This window comes from Argopecten irradians, chromosome 6 (assembly GCF_041381155.1).
Source record: "Argopecten irradians isolate NY chromosome 6, Ai_NY, whole genome shotgun sequence".
NCBI lineage: Eukaryota > Metazoa > Mollusca > Bivalvia > Pectinida > Pectinidae > Argopecten > Argopecten irradians.
In genome coordinates, this window is record NC_091139.1 from 29789170 (window position 1) to 29795399 (window position 6230).

Below are 6230 nucleotides of genomic sequence, written 5' to 3' on the forward strand. Positions count from 1 at the left end.
AGGTTAATGGTGTCTGACATTTTACCACTCTAACTTACTTCTTCTGTATGTCCTAGAGGTAAAGGAGTGTCTGACATTCTATACCCACTATAAACTTCTATCCTGTCCTAGGTGTTTGAGGTTAGGTGTCTGACATTTTACCACTAACTCTACACTTCTGTCTGTCCTTGAGGTTAGGTGTATGACATTTTACCACTAACTCTACACTTCTGTATGTCCTTGAGGTTAGGTGTATGACATTTTACCACTAACTCTACACTTCTGTATGTCCTTGAGGTTAGGTGTATGACATTTTACCACTAACTCTACACTTCTGTCTGTCCTAGAGGTTAAGGTGTCTGACATTTTACCACTAACTCTACACTTCTGTCTGTCCTAGAGGTTAAGGTGTCTGACATTTTACCACTAACTCTACACTTCTGTATGTCCTTGAGGTTAGGTGTCTGACATTTTACCACTAACTCTACACTTCTGTATGTCCTTGAGGTTAGGTGTATGACATTTTACCACTAACTCTACCTCACTTCTGTATGTCCTTGAGGTTATGGTGTCTGAAAATTTACCACTAACTTTAGGTGTCTGACATTTTACCACTAACTCTACACTTCTGTATGTCCTTGAGGTTAGGTGTATGACATTTTACCACTAACTCTACACTTCTGTATGTCCTAGAGGTTATGGTGTCTGACATTTTACCACTAACTTTAGGTGTCTGACATTTTACCACTAATTCTACACTTCTGTCTGTCCTAGAGGTTAAGGTGTCTGACATTTTACCACTAACTCTACACTTCTGTCTGTCCTAGAGGTTAAGGTGTCTGACATTTTACCACTAACTCTACACTTCTGTATGTCCTTGAGGTTAGGTGTATGACATTTTACCACTAACTCTACACTTCTGTATGTCCTTGAGGTTAGGTGTATGACATTTTACCACTAACTCTACACTTCTGTCTGTCCTAGAGGTTAAGGTGTCTGACATTTTACCACTAACTCTACACTTCTGTCTGTCCTAGAGGTTAAGGTGTCTGACATTTTACCACTAACTCTACACTTCTGTCTGTCCTAGAGGTTAAGGTGTCTGACATTTTACCACTAACTCTACACTTCTGTCTGTCCTAGAGTTAAGGTGTCTGACATCTTACCACTAACTCTACACTTCTGTCTGTCCTAGAGGTAAAGGTGTCTGACATTTTACCACTAACTTTAGGTAGGTCTGACATTTTACCACTAACTCTACATTTCTGTCTGTCCTAGAGGTTAAGGTGTCTGACATTTTACCACTAACTCTACACTTCTGTCTGTATGTCCTAGAGGTTAAGGTGTCTGACATTTTACCACTAACTCTACACTTCTGTCTGTCCTAGAGGTTATGGTGTCTGACATTTTACCACTAATTCTACACTTCTGTCTGTCCTAAAGGTTTAGGTGTCTGACATTTTACCACTAACTCTACACTTCTGTCTGTCCTAGAGGTTAAGGTGTCTGACATTTTACCACTAACTCTACACTTCTGTCTGTCCTAGAGGTTAAGGTGTCTGACATTTTACCACTAACTCTACACTTCTGTATGTCCTTGAGGTTAGGTGTATGACATTTTACCACTAACTCTACACTTCTGTATGTCCTTGAGGTTAGGTGTGTATGACATTTTACCACTAACTCTACACTTCTGTCTGTCCTAGAGGTTAAGGTGTCTGACATTTTACCACTAACTCTACACTTCTGTATGTCCTTGAGGTTTAGGTGTCTGACATTTTACCACTAACTCTACACTTCTGTATGTCCTTGAGGTTAGGTATATGACATTTTACCACTAACTCTACACTTCTGTATGTCCTTGAGGTTAGGTGTATGACATTTTACCACTAACTCTACACTTCTGTATGTCCTTGAGGTTAGGTGTATGACATTTTACCACTAACTCTACACTTCTGTATGTCCTAGAGGTTATGGTGTCTGACATTTTACCACTAACTTTAGGTGTCTGACATTTTACCACTAATTCTACACTTCTGTCTGTCCTAGAGGTTAAGGTGTATGACATTTAACCACTAACTCTTCACTTCTGTATGTCCTTGAGGTTAGGTGTATGACATTTTACCACTAACTCTACACTTCTGTATGTCCTTGAGGTTAGGTGTATGACATTTTACCACTAACTCTACACTTCTGTCTGTCCTAGAGGTTAGGTGTCTGACATTTTACCACTAACTCTACATTTCTGTCTGTCCTAGAGGTTATGGTGTCTGACATTTTACCACTAACTTTAGGTGTCTGACATCTTACCACTAACTCTACATTTCTGTCTGTCCTAGAGGTAAAGGTGTCTGACATTTTACCACTAACTTTAGGTGTCTGACATCTTACCACTAACTCTTCACTTCTGTCTGTCCTAGAGGTAAAGGTGTCTGACATTTTACCACTAACTTTAGGTGTCTGACATCTTACCACTAACTCTTCACTTCTGTCTGTCCTAGAGGTAAAGGTGTCTGACATTTTACCACTAACTCTACACTTCTGTATGTCCTAGAGGTTAAGGTGTCTGACATTTTACCACTAACTCTACATTTCTGTCTGTCCTAGAGGTTATGGTGTCTGACATTTTACCACTAACTTTAGGTGTCTGACATCTTACCACTAACTCTACATTTCTGTCTGTCCTAGAGGTTAAGGTGTCTGACATTTTACCACTAACTCTACACTTCTGTCTGTCCTAGAGGTTATGGTGTCTGACATTTTACCACTAACTCTACACTTCTGTCTGTCCTAGAGGTTATGGTGTCTGACATTTTACCACTAACTCTACACTTCTGTCTGTCCTAGAGGTTATGGTGTCTGACATTTTACCACTAACTCTACATTTCTGTCTGTCCTAGAGGTTATGGTGTCTGACATTTTACCACTAACTCTACACTTCTGTATGTCCTAAAGGTTTAGGTGTCTGACATTTCTCACGTCTTATCACTCGAAATGGATTGCATTTGGTCTTCTGTATAGATAGGCTTTGACTGTAAAAAATCCAGTTAAAAAAAGACCCATGTAAATTCTTACTAAAGCCCAGGATAGGGAAAGGTTAAGGACCCATGCATTAGTATAGCTGCACGTGCTCTTTTAATTGAAAACTTCATTGGCTGATTCACGTGCATGGCTAGCCTACAATTTATAATCTTGACAGATGTGTCATGAGAGCAGATAGCACTATCATGTTTCGCAATTATCCTATGTTAACCGAGATACAGAAATGTATGTTAAAGTAGTACCTATTTAAATAATGATTGTTACGTTATTATTGATAAAACTTATCCATATCCATGAGATATATGGTATCAACCACTCATCCTTACTGACGGAGTAAAAAGAAGGGAAATAACTCTTATATGGCAGAATGAAGCTACGGGATATAATTGTAAGGTAAAATGTGTTTCTTAAAGATATCTAAACATTTAAAATGTAAATGTTACATTTTAGTTCTTAAACTGTGACATTTTGTGCTAAAAAATGTATCGTGCTAGGAAAAATTTTTTTTTAAAGCAGAAATATTTTATCAACATAAATAAAATGATGGAAGCAGATTAAATGCGATTATTTTAAAATCTGAAAGCAGCAGTAAATTAAACCTAGCTACCTGACTTACCGATTTGTCCACAACATATGGGTATATCTATGCACGTGCATGGTGTTTAAATGTGGGCCCCATATACACTCGTGAACAAATTCATTGTTCAAAGCGTGGCCCTCTTGTCGAATATGACACACAAATTATCCATTTAATGTTGATGACGAAGCTATAAAACTTTGAATACGTTTTTCTAGACAGGTAACTTATTTATATTTGCATGTGTTTACCTGGGTACGTAGATGGCTATCTGATTTATAACTTAGTTATCCACATACAGTTAAATGTCTACCAACATACCCACGCAGATAGCTAGGACTCTGTGAAATGTTGTGAAATACATGTACATATATGTGTAACATGTCGCCCTGTTAGACGTGAATACCTCGGTATACGCTATCATGAATACGTCTGTCCGAACTCATGCATGGATATCGTCCTATCTTATTCCCTGTACACATGTTTTATAAACTCAAATTGCTTAATTGCTTTACCTACATTATATCGTTGTGGGTACATGTGGCTGGGGGCATTTCTCATTCCTGTGTTGTCTGTACATGGAGATGATAACATCTCCTGGGAAACTACGTCAATGTATGTATAAGGACGATTTCAGGTCACGGGGTATAGGGCAGGGCTATTGACCAAAACGTTAAGGGTCGTAAATATCATTTATTTATCGTTAAATACTATACACCTATGCCAAGTATCAAAGACTTTTTGATACAAAGAACCTGACACTCCAAAATATCTGTACCGCCAATTTCCTATATATATCATAATCATTTTTCAATGCCATGTACCCCGACCACCGGCCTTACCCTTGGTATAAACTTCCTAACATTATTTCCCATCAAGTATCCAAGATAACCATACACCTTCCAAAGCCATGCAGACATCCTGTACACATACACTTTCCTATGGTAAACATGGTATAACATTCACGTTCATGTATACCCCGAATCCAATTATTTCCTTAACCCTACACACAAAAAAAATGTATTCCAAACATATACCCGTATATATATATCACACGCTTCAATTTCCAAATGTATTGTAACACAAACACACACGACACGTGATCTATGTATAGATTGTCGAGACGTAACTTTACTACTACACTTCTGCATCACTGCACACGTGAGCGTATGAAAATACACATACATGTTTATTTTTAACAATGAAGATTACTGATATATACCAAAATACATGTTCGACCTCTTCCAGCAGAGACGTTTTAATCTTCACGCTCTAAATAATACATGATCCTATTTTGCACATCCACCACATACTACCACTAGTTGATCAGAATCTCTGAAACAGGTACACGTGATTACTGAAATTGTATTATACACACAACTTACCCTTCTCTATCTGTGTGATATACTATACCTGATGCTGGAACTGTGTTTGGTTCCACGTGATCATGGGCTAACTTCCGTTTTTGAGCATGATACGTCAACAATAATTTCTACCTCAAACTAATTGCAACAGAAAAGATAAGAAATACATTATGAAGTACTACGACAAGTGAACAAAATACTAAAAATCTACAAAAATCTAAATTGGGGAAAGTTTCCTAATAAGCGATTGAAAATCGTCATATTGAAGCGGTAGCTGTATGGCGTGTACAGGTCGCCGTACAACACAAGGGAGATAACTACGATATATTTATAGCTAGGAGCGGTATGCATACCCGGATATTTCCACCGTTAAAAGTAATTTCCTTCGTCTCGCAGGTAAGTAAATTTATCTTAATTTATCCATTCTAAACTGAAAATGTTGTGTAATATATATTTGATTTTATTTTACATTTATTCAACGAAAACGAGCGATTTGCTACTAGACTTGATGTACTGTACATGTAAACATACCGTGTTTACACGACACGGAGCACGATTGACTACGGAAATCGGCTTTCTTGTCATAAACACTCATGCTTGACATTATAGAAATGATAGTTAGTCCTAATTTAAGTAATCTTCATTCAAAATGTGTGTATAAATTTATCAATTACGTAGAAATAACGAATAGAAAACGGAAGCAGACGCCGCCTAATTTTTAAAAGTATGGAAGCCCGGCGGCACTGAATATTGTCGTCTAGGACACTGTCGTACCGGTACGCAATATTTTTCGTGTTTCTAACCGATCTACACACCTCATTCATCTCTTAGTGATTTTTGTACTTCCCATTTAATACGAGATGTATAATTTATTAGTTTATTTGAAAACAAATGCACAAATCCGTATTCACATATACATTTATTACAGATGCACGCCGACCCGCGAACATTACTATTGGACGTACAGTAGTTATAGAACTTATACACTGTAATGGCTGTTTAGGGCACAAACGTAAGTTATTTTAGCAATACATTTTGTCAATTGAACAAGTTGTTTGAAGGACTTTTGAGTATTATTAAATTAGGCGTGTGGGGTTGTAAAGCAATGCTATTTAAAATCTTAAAAATCACTATCAACAAAATCCAGGCATCATATTATATCTTAAAAAATGTTAACTTTTGTCTACTTTTCTGTTATTAACTAAAATCTACCTGTGGATAACATCATGAGCCTAGTTAATTAAATAAAATAAAAAACAACATGTAGA

The 6230-nt window shown here is 37.2% G+C and overlaps 1 protein-coding gene across 4 annotated transcripts in view; it reads right to left on the reverse strand.

The window, feature by feature from the left end:
- LOC138325578 (uncharacterized) overlaps positions 1 to 5071 on the reverse strand; it is a 50556-nt gene extending 45485 nt beyond the window's left edge. For 2 of the 4 annotated variants that reach the window (XM_069271345.1, XM_069271340.1), the window contains exon 1: positions 5012 to 5071. The gene's annotated coding sequence lies outside the window, so the exon portion shown is untranslated. Of the gene's footprint in view, positions 1 to 4820; positions 4845 to 4983 lie in introns of those variants that run through there. The other 2 variants (XM_069271341.1, XM_069271342.1) reach the window with 2 other exon arrangements.
- Between the last annotated feature and the right edge of the window lie 1159 nt (positions 5072 to 6230).